At 43.7% G+C, this 14,001-nt stretch overlaps 1 long non-coding RNA gene across 1 annotated transcript; it reads left to right on the top strand.

Annotated features, from left to right (window-relative positions):
• The first annotated feature begins 976 nt into the window (after positions 1 to 976).
• Positions 977 to 6,878, top strand: LOC110257776 (uncharacterized). The gene is made up of 3 exons (XR_002340750.2): positions 977 to 1,531; positions 4,661 to 4,761; positions 6,750 to 6,878. It is a non-coding gene; the product is annotated as an uncharacterized LOC110257776 (long non-coding RNA).
• Positions 6,879 to 14,001: the final 7,123 nt, after the last annotated feature.

Raw genomic sequence — 14,001 nt, 5'->3', positions numbered from 1 at the left:
AGTCGAATATGTGCACAAATCTGCAGAGTGGACTTTTGGATTTGTTAAATGATATATGGGACAAAAACAAGTAGCATTCAAAGGACTGTCTTCCGTGGTAGAGCCTTTAAATCCCTCATCTTTTAAAGCCAAACTTTAGATGCCAGGCTTCCTTCCACTGTTTGTAAACAAAGAACCACTTTTTAATGACTTGAAATTAAGAAAGGGCCATCCATACTAGAAAATAAAAGAGGAACATTCTGTTGGTTCAAGGTTTCAGTGTCCCCTAAGATCAAGAGGAGTATTTGGTGGGGGACTTGGGGTGTGGATGTGCGATGGCACCCCAGAGTTTCGGGGGACCCAGAATGCTCCAAATGCCCAACTCACTGAGAGTTCTTGCCAGTTTCTGCACTGGCTCCACTGATGGCTTGTACTTCAAACAGGGAAAGCACATAGTCGTTCCAATCTTCTGGAGCTCCTTGATAACATTTAATGACAGTCCATGGGATATATTCCACACATTGTATTAAAGAATTTCTTGAAAGAATTGCTAAAATATATGGGTCCAATTGTTCTGTTAGTACTCCTGCATGTTTTATCTAGATTAGATTCTAAATAGTCAGTGGATCCACAAACTGCCCCCGGAAATTCAGCAGAGTAACTATTCAGAATCTTTGATCTAATGCAAGAAACAGAAGAAACTGCATTGTCCAGTTCGGTGACCACTAGCCACATTCAGCGTTTGGGCACCTGGAATGTGGCTAATCCAATTGGAAATGTACTGGAAGTGTAAATACATGCAAGATGTCAAAGACTTGGTATGAAAAAGAGGGAAGAATGTGAAGTATAATTTTCATACTGATAAATACTGATATATATATATATTTGATATATTGGAGCAAAGATACTGAGATTTATTTGACCTGTTTCTTTTAACTTTTTAACTGTGACTTAGAGCATTTAAAATACATTTAGGGAGTTCCTGTCGTGGCTCAGTGGTTGATGAATCCGAATAGGAACCATGAGGTTGCAGGTTCCGTCCCTGCCCTTGCTCAGTGGGTTGACGATCGGGCGTTGCTGTGAGCTGTGGTGTAGGTCGCAGACGCGGCTCGGATCCCGCGTTGCTGTGGCCCTGGCGTAGACTGGTGGCTATGGCTCCGATTGGACCCCTAGCCTGGGAACCTCCATATGCTGCGGGAGCGGCCCAAGAAATGGCAAAAAGACCAAAAAAAAAAAAAAATACATTTAGCTTACATTTATGGCTGACGTTATATTTCTATTGATCAGTGCTGCACTAGATATTTACTGCAGTTACCTGAATTCTTATTCTTTCGCCTCATTCCAACCTGCACAGGAATAATGGTAAACTTGTCCTTACTGCTTGCTATGGCTTTAGCAGTATAAGACCAATGCATGTCAATGCTGTCTGTGTTCATCTTCCGTTCTCCAGAAATCTGATTAACAAGAGGAGTCCTGTGCTACCCACACTGAAAAGTGCACACAGACAGAGGGGCACATGATGCGTGAGCCCGGGCAGCAACAAAAGCCCGCGGTAAGTTATCCTGCCCCGGGTGTGGTAATAGTCCAGCGTGTCTTTTTGTTGACCGATTCTGTGGAAGCCAACCATCTTGCTGTGCATTCAGCTGAGATCCTGCGGCTGTGTACCACTGTGTACCGCCGCATCACTCGGCTGGGTTGGGTTTATGGTGCAGGAGGACGAATCCAGCGGCAGAAGCGGCATCAGGAGGAACCAGGCACCGGGATCCCGGCGGGAGGAGGGCGGAGGAAGAGGGGGAGGGGGAGGGGGAGGCCGCGACAAAGGAGGAGGAGATAGCATCTGGGGCGGCGACGCCCGGAAAATGGGCCTCGCCGAGACTTCCCCAAACCCGGAAAAGCCTAATTCGGGCCCTCAGAGTTACCGCCTCTTCTTGGCGGGGCTGAGTCCACCCAGCCGCTCTCGCCTCCCCCTTTCCTCCGATCCGAGTGACCCCCGACCTCGGGCTCTGCGCCCGCCCTACTCTCGCCTGACCCCCAAAGCCGGGTTTATTTTGAAAGAACCAATAAAATTAACTCCCCGGAGTTCCGGAGTTCCGTTGTGGTTCAGCGAGTTAAGAACCCGGCTCTTAGCCATCAGGATGCGGGTTAGATCCCTGGCCTCGCTCGGAAGGTTAAGGGATCCCCGTTTGCTGCAAGATGTTGGGGAGTTGCCTTGAGATGCAGCGTAGGTCGCAGATGTGGCTGAGATCCTGCTTGTGGCCCTGGTTGTGGCTTAGGCCGGCTCCGACTGATCCCTAGCCCGGGAGCTTCCATAGGTCGCAGGTGCGGCCCTAAAAAAAAAAAAAAAAAAAAAAAAAAGGGAAAAAGAGAAAAAACAAAAAAAAATCCCTCCTGGCTGGCCAGACTAAGGTATGAAGAAAGAGAGAAAGGAAGGGAGGAAGAGGGTAAAAATTAGTAATGATAAAGTAGACAAAAAATCCACACAGATATATAGGATAGTAAAACACTTTTAAGAGAATATTGAACGTGAATATATGGAGGAAATGGTTGATTTCCTGGCAAACTATAAACTACCAAAATTGACACAAGAAATAGAAACTTCAAAGAGAGCAATAGTTATAGAAGCGAATAGAAAGAAAGCAGGTCCAGTTGGTTTTACAACTAAGTTCTAGCTAACCTTTAAAAAACAAATAATTTAATGTTATTTTGTCTATTCTAGATGAGCGTTTTTCAAAAATCTGAATGAAGAGCCAGTTTTTTAAAATTTAAAATTACTGTGGATATATACTTATGTAAAATTCAATAAAAATAATTAGAAAAACAAAATAATAAACAAAGCAAGCCCAATTTTCAAATTTTAAGGTTCATCAAAACTAAATTACATTTTACATTTCAACAAATATAATCAAAACGAACTTAACATAGGGGCAAAAAATAATTACAAAAACTGCATGAATTATTCATTGATAGGTCCACTGATCACTGCTTGGATGTCATATCGATATCAAATTTCTATAATGCTTTTTTTTGGTCTTTTTAGGACTACACCCACAGCATATGTTGTGAACCACATGTGAAGTCCTACACCCACAGCATATGGAGGTTTCCAGGCTAGGGGTCGAATTGGAGCTGTAGCTGCCAGCCTACACCAGAGCTACTGCAACACCAGATCTGAGCCACGTCTGTGACCTACACCACAGCTTGCCACAATGCCAAATCCTTAACCCACTCAGCAGGCCAGGGATCGAACCTGCGCCCTTATGGATGCTAGTCAGATTCATTTCTGCTGAGCGACGACAAATAGAAATAATGCTTTTTAAACCCTCTTAGTTTCTGTGCTTGTATTGGTAACAAACAGCTCAGGGACTGGCACCAGACCTCAGACCACAGAAAAGATGGAAAAATCTGAAATTCATTTTGTAAAGCTAGCTTAGCCTTACGTATGGTAATGTAATATTAAATATGATAATATTTGCACAAACTATACACGTAGAAAATCCAAAATAATTAATGGAATCTAGCAGTGTGTTAAAAGAATAGCACATCATGAACAAGTAGAGTTTATTTCATAAATGCAAAAGTGGGAGTTCCCACTGTGGCACAGTGGGTTAAGAATCTGACTGCAGCAGCTCCAGTTGCTGTGGAGGTGCGGGTTCAACCCGGTGCAGTAGGTTAAAGGATCCAGTGATGTTGCAGCTGGAGCTGGGATTCAATCCCTGGCCCAGGAACTTCTATGTGCCCTGGGCACAGCCATATAAAGAAAAAAAATGCAAAAATAATTCAACATTAGGAAGTCTATCAACATAATTCATGACATTAAACAATTAAAACACAGTATTGTGTCAATAGAAACTGAAAAGCCATTTAAAAATTCAGCAGCCCTTCTTAATAAATATTCAAAGTAAAATAGAAATAGGAGTTCCCGTCGTGGCGCAGTGGTTAACGAATCCGACTAGGAACCATGAGGTTGCGGGTTCGGTCCCTGCCCTTGCTCAGTGGGTTAACGATCCGGCGTTGCCGTGAGCTGTGGTGTAGGTTGCAGACGCGGCTCGGATCCCGAGTTGCTGTGGCTCTGGCGTAGGCCGGTGGCTACAGCTCCGATTAGACCCCTAGCCTGGGAACCTCCATATGCCGCGGGAGCGGCCCAAGAAATAGCAACAGTAACAACAACAACAACAACAAAAAAGAAAAAAAAAAGAAATAAAAAATAAACTACTTAAATATGATAAAGATTGCTTAGATTGCTTACCAAAACTTAACAGCAACCATTATACTAAATGACGAAGACATGCTGAATAAAATCAGTTTTACTTAAATCACGAATGAGAGAAGAATATAGCATCACTATCATTCCACATTGTTTTGAATGTTCTAACTACTCCAATAAAATAAGAAAGTAAAGTAATATGTGTAGCAGACTTGTCAGTTATTTTCAAAAAATCTGTTCTTCCTTATAAATTCAGTTTTAGCTAAGGACATGGCTGAGAGAGTACATTTCCCAGTGTTTTTTGAAGCTAAGTGCAGTCACATGATTGTTTGCACCAGTGGAACACGCACAGATGTGATGCGGTCAATGTACCCCTCAGTTGCTTAAAAAGAACTTGCTTACCCTAAACTTTTCTTCTACCTTGTTCCCCACAGACTGGAATGTAGAAATAACTGTAACTCTGTTTCAACCATGCAGATGAGTACAACACCCCAGAGGCAATAAGATGAAAGGAACATGGGTTGCTAATAACCTGGAGGAGCAAGGGTGTTTACCTAGCCTGGACTGGTCGACGACATGTAAGAAAAAATTAACCTCAATCTTGTGTATGCCACTCTCTCTCTCTTCCTTTTTCTTCCTCTTACAGGTGTGCTTAGCTTTTACCGCAACTAAAACAATAGAAATTCACATTAGGAAAAACATAGTGGGAGTTCCTGTTGTGGCTCAGTAGTAGCAAACCTGACTAGTATCCATGAGGATGTGGATTTGATCACAGGCCTTGCTCAGTGGGTTAAGGATCTGGTGTTGCCGTGAGCTGCAGTATAGGTTGCAGATGTGGCTTGTATCCTGAATTGTATAGGCTGGCAGCTGCAGCTCCGATTCAACCCCTAGCCTAGGAACTTCCATAGGCTGAGGGTGTGCCCCTAAAAAGAAAACCAAAAGAATAACAACATTGTATGCTACATATGCCATCTAGGACTAGGGAAACAGTAGCTCTCAACTTTCCTGGTGGGGCCTATGTTACTAATACCCTGTTAGAAATCTGGAGGTAGATTTTAGAAGCAAAAATACACACATACCTTTTGGGCTAGCAATGCTTGATTTTGGAGTCTCTTATATGTAAATAGCAGTACTGGTTCATTGGTGTTATATGCCTAAGAATGCTTATGGAAGCATTGTTTGTGGAGGCAAATCTGGAAACTACTTGAATGTTTAGCTATAGGAGAATGGTATATCTATACTGTGGAATATGACACAGCTATTAAAATCAGAGGAAGTTCCCATTGTGGGTCAGCGGAAATGAACTCAACTAGAATCCATGAGGATGCGGGTTCTATCCCTGGCCTTGCTCAGTGGGTTAAGTATCCAGTGTTGCCATGAGCTGTGGTGTAGGTCAGATGCAGCTCGGATCTGGTGTTGCTGTGGCTGTGGTGTAGTCTGGTGGCTACAGCTCTGATTCGACCCCTAGCCTGGGAACTTTCATATGCCGCAGGTGCAGCCCTAAAAAGACAAAAAAAAATTTTAATTAGATGTACAATTCATGGGCCTGGAAGAATTCCCATAAAGCACAATGAAACGAAAAAAGATTATTGCAGGATAGTATGCCTGGCACAATCTTTTCTGGGGTAACAATCAGCAACAATGACAACAACAAAACCCCTCTATATGTGTGTTTTTTAGCAAAACCTGAGGCCAGAGAGGTGATGCATTAAGTTGGGTTTTTCCAGAATTAGACCCTGAGGTAATGATTTGAGTTCAAATGATCTCTTGGGGAGGTGATTCTAGGAAGCCCTGGTAGGGAAGTAGAAAAGTGGGGCAGGGAAGGATGGAAGCCAGTGCAGGGTGTATTAGTGAGCAGGTATAGCTGTGGGCAACTGGGGGTCAGCATGACGGGGAATTTCTAGCTGGCTGTGGTGTACACCTCAAAGTTATCTCACCTGGACAGGAATTGAGGAAGCTGGCACTACACACTACCAGTCTGGCCAGGATGTGGCATCACTTCTTATTTTGGCTGCGGGGGGGTGGGGGGGGTAGTTTCTGAAGCTTCTATTTAGCCATTTCTATCATGAGGGCTTGTGCTTGTTGTGTGAGGTAATAATTTGACGGTTCTCCTAACTGCTGGATATGTCTCTTCCAATAATACACTCAGTGACCAGAAAAATGATCACAGAATAGGTGTAGATACATTGGATTGTCTGTGAGACTTGGGCCAGGATTCCATTTCCTACCAGGCCTCCATACCTCCTGCTCTAACTGGGGCCAGGGGCCATGATGGCACTTTGGGTTCCCCAATATCAGAACCCAAATATGGGATTCCTCCTTCCCTACTATAGAGTGACACTAATAAATGGCCTAGGTCCTATTGAGACAGAATTGCTGGAAGCATAACTGTATATATTTGCAGAGTCCTTCCTCAAGGGGACCTGGCCTTTACTTGATCAGCTCTGGGTCTGAGAACCTGCTTAGGGATGGAAACTAGGCAAAGACTTATGATTTTTCCATTGTGGTAACTTACATTAGTTTACTGCTCAACAGTTCTTGGTTTATTTTTATTTTTTTTTTGCAGATTTATAAGCAACACCCTTGTCGAATTCAGTTAAGGGCTGAACAGCATCCCCACAAAATTCATATGTTGAAGTCCTAGCCCCCAGAACTTCAGAGTGTGACATATTTGGAGACAGTGCCTTTTAAGAGGTAAGTGAGATAAGATGAGGTCATGTACCATTTGGGTAGGCTCAAATCCAGTATGACTAGTATCCTTATAAGAAGAAGAAATTAGGACATCAACAATACACAATCTGAGGGGCAACCGTGTGAGGACACAGTGAGAAGGCAGCCATTTGCAAGCCAAGGAGAGAGGCCTCAGAAGAAACTGACCCTGCCAACCTTTTTTTTTTTTTTTTTGCTTTTTTTTTAGGGCCACACATGCGGCAAGTGGAAGTTCCCAGGCTAGGGGTTAAATTGGAGCTACAGCTGCCAGCCTACGCCACGGCCACAGCAACACGGGATCTGAACTGCCTCTGACCTATACCACAGCTCACCGCAATGACAGATCCTCAACCCACTGAGCTAGGCCAGGGATCGAACCCCCATCCTGATGGATCCTAGTCGGATTCGTTAACTGCTGAGCCATGAAGGGCACTTCCTTGCCAACAAGTAGAGCTTGGACTCCTAGCCTCTAAAACTGTGAGAAAATATATGACCATTGTTTAAGCTGCTATGGCTGTGGCATTTTGTTATGGTAGCCCTAGTTAATTAGTACAGCTCTCCATCTATGTTCCTTGGGATGCCACAGTTTATTAGCCATCTCTACAGACCCTCTCAGGTCACAGCCCCACCTTTGCCATTCCAGACCTGCTGTCTGTTATGGTTATTACACTCATCTTGACTCTGACAGTTAACTGCTGCCACCTGGCTTCTGCTTGTCTAGACTCCCATCATCCCCATTGACACCAGGGAGTCTAATTACATAGCAGTCTACCCTCTCGTGAACTCTGAGCCACAGAAGACAGCTGCCCACGGAGCTTTCCAACAATGTCAGTAACACATTTCTCATTGCCTTCTCAAAAAATTGTCCTCTGGTCTCTCCCAGGGGACATTTTCTTTTCTTTTCTTTTTTTTAGGGCCACACCTGTGGCATATGGAAGTTCCCAGGCTATGGATCAAATTGGAGCTACAGCTGCAGGCCTACACCACAGCTCATGGCAATGCAGGATCCTTAACCCACTCAGCAAGGCCAGGGATTGAACTCTCATCCTCATGGATCCTAGTAGGGTTTGTTACCACTTAGCCACGATGGGAACTCATCGGGGGACATTTTCAAGTGGTACATCTTCTGGCCTTACATAATAAAGGCATACTGGGGAGTTCCCGTCGTGGCGCAGTGGTTAACGAATCCGACTAGGAACCATGAGGTTGCGGGTTCGATCCCTGCCCTTGCTCAGTGGGTTAACAATCCGGCGTTGCCGTGAGCTGTGGTGTAGGTTGCAGACGCGGCTCGGATCCCGCGTTGCTGTGGCTCTGGCGTAGGCCAGTGGCTACAGCTCCGATTCAACCCCTAGCCTGGGAACCTCCATATGCCGCGGGAGCGGCCCAAGAAATAGCAACAACAACAAAAAAGACAAAAGACAAAAAAAAAAAAAAAAATAAAGGCATACTGGTTTGCTCACCTCTATGAGCTTTTGGCCCTCCTCTCAGTTCCCTGTCAAGGCAGTTCCAACAACTCCACTTCATTTACTATATAGGCTTTGTTGCTTCCAAGTTTCAAGGAGCCATTCCAATAGCATACTAGGATTGGCTCCAGTTGTCCTTGCCAGGATGTTAATCCTGAGTCATGGGAGAGTGTACCAATACCAATATACTTTCCCATGTGCAGCTTTATAGTTCTCCCTGGCCCAGTACTTTCAAGACCCATCCCCCTCTTTTTGTTTTTTTTTGTTTTTTTAGGGCCAAGGTGTGGCATCTAGAAGTTTCCAAGTTAGGGGTCAAATCAGAGCTGCAGCTGCTGGCCGACGCCACAGCCACAGCAATGTGGGATTTGGGCCACGTCTGCAACCCACAGCACAGCTTGCAGCAAGGCCAGCTCCTTAACCCAGTGAGCGAGGCCAGGGATTGAACCTGCATCCTCGTGGATACTAGTTGGGTTTGTTACTGGTGAGCCACAATGGGAACTCCCTTCCTCGGGTTTATTCTCCTGATTCCTACAAATACATATCTACCAAGTGAATAGTATCTTTTCTCTCATATCAGAAACAGTATTTCCCTGCCTCAGCCATGCTAAGAATTGTCCCTAACTATTTGTAGAAGAAATGTGCAAAAGTGGGAGCCAATCTTGAGGAAGACAAGCATCATCCTCCCGTGTAATCCTACCACCCTCACAATCAAATCTGGGCCTGATTTTTATCTGACACTGCCCTTTTCTGGAAGAGATGGAACAAGATAAAAATTCCCATGAAGGCCTTCTGCTTCTATGCTGTTCCTCGATTTATTAGTTGGCTGATCAAACCTATCATTTGCTTCTTTGAGGGTTTCTATGGCTATTAATAACTGCAAACCAACTCCCTGATTTTTAAAAAGTTTCCGTATTTCAAGTGCTAGAGCTATTGCACAAAGCAGTGGGATTTCCTTCCATTTGTATCCTATCTCAATCCAGCATAGGGGAGAGTCTTACCAATTGTGATTCTACATCCTGCTGGAGGTGACCAGCGCCATACTTACCACATCTAACGAGGTCTTTGTGTTCATATGCTCTACAAGTGATCCAATTCCAGAATCCCATCCTGAAAGTCTACTTCAAAGGATCATGTCTTACTGTCTTACTTTGGATGAAACAGAGCCCAAGATAAGTATTTGAGAGCAAGCGGCTTCTTTGGAAGATAATTCCAGGAAGCTATGCAAGGAGGTGGGGAAGTGAGATAGGGAAGATGTGAAAAACAGTACAAGGTCTGTTAATGAGCAAGTTAGTGCTGTGGGCAGCTGGGACTGGACTCCACTGGGACCTCAGGAAGACTAAATAGAACATGCCTCAGAATTTTTCCATCCAGGGAATAAGGAAGCTGAGATATTTTCCCTCCACTCCTATCCATCATGGATTGAGAATTGCTCCTATGGGTTTTAACTCCCTGCTACTTCTGGCCCACGATGTCTACCGGTGAAGCACACTCCTGTGGCCAGAAAAGCCTCAGGCAATGAGTCGCAGGTGTTTGCAATAAGAAGTCATTGGCCTACACAGAAACAATGGGTGCCTAGGGGATATTGGGAAGGGCATTAACAGTTTTCTTTATATACACGTGTATCCTTTTTCTGGTTGTGGTAAGCATGTGCCTCTGTGCACTGGCTGCCAAGGGGCAGAAAGATGGAAGATTTCCTCTTTTAGACTTTGAAGTGGGAGGCTTGGTACTACAGTCTACCAAGGCTATACACACTGGGGAGTTCCCCCACAATAGGAAGAGGAATTGGATGTTGAACAGAAAATGAAAAAGAAATCCATGAGTTCCCATTGTGGCTCATCAGGTTAAGAACCCGACATAATATTTGTGAGTATTTGGGTTTGATCCCTGGCCTCACTCAGTGGGTTAAGGATCCATCATTGCTGCAAGCTGTGGCGTAGGTCACAGTTGCAGCTCTGATTCGACACCTAGGCCAAGAATTTCCATATGCCACAGGTGCAGTGGTAAAAAGAAAAAAAAAAGAAAAGAAAGAAATCCACTGTATATACACCTTTCATGCTCAGGTGATGTCTCTGTGACATTCTCTCATAGCCTCTTCTATTTTTACCTGCTTGTCACTCAGGGATGCTTTTGTCTACATGTAACATAATATCTAACTTCATTTTTCTCACAGAACTAGAAGGCTAGAGGTCAGGGGCTGTTGGGTTTATTCAGCAGCTCAACAATGTCAGGGCTGATGGCTTTGCAGTTCTCTTGGTCTTTCCCTCAGTGACGCTAGATGACTTTTACAGCTCCACATTCAAGGAAAGTGTAAGGAATAAGAAGAAGGGACAACATCTGTCTCGGAAAAAAGCCTGCATTCATTTTCTATGACTGCTGTAACAAGTCTCTGAAAATTCAGAGGCTTAATACAACACATGTTTATGATCTTACAGTTCTAGATGTTGGAAGTCTGGAATGGGTCTCACTGGGCTAAACATCAGTATCAGCAAGGTTACATTCCTTCTGGAGGCTCTAGGGGAAGTGTCCATTTTCGTGCCTTTTCCATCTTCTAGAAGATATTCCTTGGTTTGTGGCCTTCTGCCATAGATCACAGGGATCACAGTACTCTAATTTCTGCTTTTGTCTTCACATCTCCTTCTCCGACTTGTGCCCTCAGTCTGCCACGTTTAAGAATTCTTGTGATTACATTGGGCCTGCCTGGATAACCCAGACTAGGCTCTCTATTTTTAAAAATCATTATTATTTTTTCTTTTTATTTCTTTTTTCTATTTTTTTTTTGCCACCCCCTGGCATATAGAGTTCCCCAGCCAGGGATCAGATCAGAGCTCCAGTTGTGACCTATGCAACAGCTGTGGTAATGCCAAATCCCTTACCCACCGTGCCAGGCCTGGGTTTGAACCTGTGTCCCAGCACTGCAGAGATGCTGCTGATTCCATTGTGCCACAGTGGGAACTCTGGATATCTATTTTATTTAATTATTTATTTAGCCATGATCATGGCATGTAGAAGTTCCTGGGCCAGGGATCAAACCCACACCAGAGTAGTGACCTGAGCCACAGCAGTGACAATGCTGGATCCTTAACCTGCTGAGCCACAAGGGAACTCCTATAGGCTTCCTATTTTAAGGTCAACTGATTAGCAAGCTTAATTCCGTCTGCAACTTTAATTCCCCTTTGCCATGTAACCTAACATATTCCTGGGTTCTGGGGATCAGGATGTTACACAATGTGCATGGGGGGAGGGCCATCATTTGCTTAATACATTCCACCTTGGCTCATTGGCCAAAATTCTGAGCCCCATTTGCAACCTATACCTCAGCTCCCATTAACGCCGGATCCTTAACCCAATGAGCACGACCAAGGATTGAACCTGCATCCTCATGGATACTAGTCAGGTTTGTTACCACTTTACCACCACGGGAACTCCTACATATTTATCATATAGTATTTTTCCCTAGTGGAGCTTAGAGTCCAAGAGAGCAAGAACCCTGTCTGTTTTGTTCATCACTGTGTTTTCAGGATATAACACAATACCTAATACATAGTACGAGCTCTGTAAATTTTTAGTGTATAAAGAAATGTACAAACGAGTACACAGACATGTAGACACACACACATATGAAATAGCATACTCCTGCCTTTTCCGGGTCATAGCCAAGAACTAGACTACAGTAAAAAGTAGTTATACTACAAATCATTGATTTTTAAAAAGTAAATCCCAGGTACATTTCTACACTAAAATATTCAGCTTTTTTAAGCAACGTGGCTGATCTTAAATGTAGTGACATGAAAGAATGTTCATGATTTATCATTATGGGAAAATGCAAGTTGCAGAACAGCATGTATCATGTGACCCTATTTATGTGATAGAGAATAAACTGAAGCTTATTGCCCTGGGAAAGGAAGAACAAAAAGAACCAGAAAGAACAGAGTCAAATTCTTGGCTTTGAATTGCTCCAGGAACACATACCAAGCACATTCCTGTCTCAAGTTCAGAAAGATCACTGACTGTTCTTTCTGCCTGGAATAATCTTCATTCACATATTAATATGAATTAACATTAATATTCACATATTAATAACTTGCTCTATCCTTTCACTAAGTTCTCTGTTGGAATTCCCTGGTGGCTCAGTGGGTTAAGGATCTAGTGTTGTCTACTACTGTGGCTCTGGTCACTGTTGTGATGTATGTTTGATCTCTGGCCCAGGAACTTCCCATGCCATGGGTGCGGCCAAAAAAAAAAAAAAAAAAAAAAAATCTCTGTTCCATGTTATGTTCTTAAAGAGGCCGGAGTTAACCACCCTGTCTTAAATAATATGCCGCATCACTCTCCATGTCCTTGCTCTGCTTTATTTTATATGGCATTATTTGTTTATTATATCACTTATCCACTTGAACATAAGCCCTACGAGGCCAGGGATCTAGGTGATTCTGATGGGGGTTGCGGAAGTACCTCAGCTTAGTAACCACTTCTTACTCTTCAGGTAGTGGTTCTCAAAGTGTGGCCTCCAGACCAGCAACATCACTATCACCTGGGAACTTGCTAGAAATGCAGATTCTCAAGCCTTATCTCAGACTTACTGAATCAGAAACCCTGGGGTAGGGCGCAGCAGAATGTGTTTTTTTGTTTTTTTTGTTTTTGCCATCCATGGCACATGGAGTTCCCAGGCCAGAGATCAGAGCTGAGCCACAGCTGCAGCAACTTGGGATCCTTTAACCCACTGTGCCAGGCTGGGGATCGAACCTGTGTCCTCGCTGCTGCCAATTCCTTTGCGCCATAGCGGGAACCCCCAGTCGGAATTTTTAACAAGCCCTCCAGGGGATTCTGATGCATACTAAAGTTTGAGAACCACTGACCTTGGTTTTCTTTTTAAGTCAGCACCCCAACCAGCTCTCTTCCTATATATCTTTCCAGGTAGAAAGATGCCAATTCTTTCCCTATTGTTTCCTGAATGCTGCATCTAAGAATGTTCTAAATGAGAAAGGAATGTTTGAAATTCTGTTTAACTTACCTTAAATTTAACATAAAATTTCCTCTTTCTTTTTTCTTTTCTTTTTTTTTTAGGTCCACACCTGCAGGATATGGAAGTTTCCGAGCCTATGCCATAGCCATAGCAACACTGGTTCTGAGCTGCATCTGGGATCTACACTGCAGCTTGCAGCAACACTGGATCCTTAACCCACTGATTGAGGCCAGGGATGGAAACCTCATCCTCATAGGTACCAGTCAGGTTCTTAACCTACTGAGCCACAAGGGGAACTCTAACTTAAAATTTGCTTGAACTTTACTGTCTAGAAAAGGAGCTGGCAGCAAATATTATTAGCTATGTAGGCCATAAATACTGAGGCAGCTACACAACTCTGCCATTGTAGTGTGAAATCAGCCATAGACAATACATAAATGAATGAGCATGGCTGTATCCCAATATGGACAGTGAAATTTGAATTGCTGGTAATCTGGTAGCATAATGTATATATAATATGATGTTATTTTGCATTTCTCTGATTACATTCATCTTGCCTGCTCTGTGAGATGCTTGCCCATTTCTCTTTCCCTTTCTCCTATCTGCTAAAGGGAAATCATTCACTGGGCAGTACCCTTGGTTATTGACTTTGGATGGAGAAAGGTGAAGCCTCACACATGGAC

Source organism: Sus scrofa, chromosome X, assembly GCF_054392235.1.
Source record: "Sus scrofa isolate SSC_HxYL_T2T_F1_AM1 chromosome X, Sscrofa_HxYL_maternal_Yorkshire_Landrace_v2.0, whole genome shotgun sequence".
Taxonomy (NCBI): Eukaryota; Metazoa; Chordata; class Mammalia; order Artiodactyla; family Suidae; genus Sus; species Sus scrofa.
This window is presented reverse-complemented; position numbering and strand designations above follow the sequence as displayed.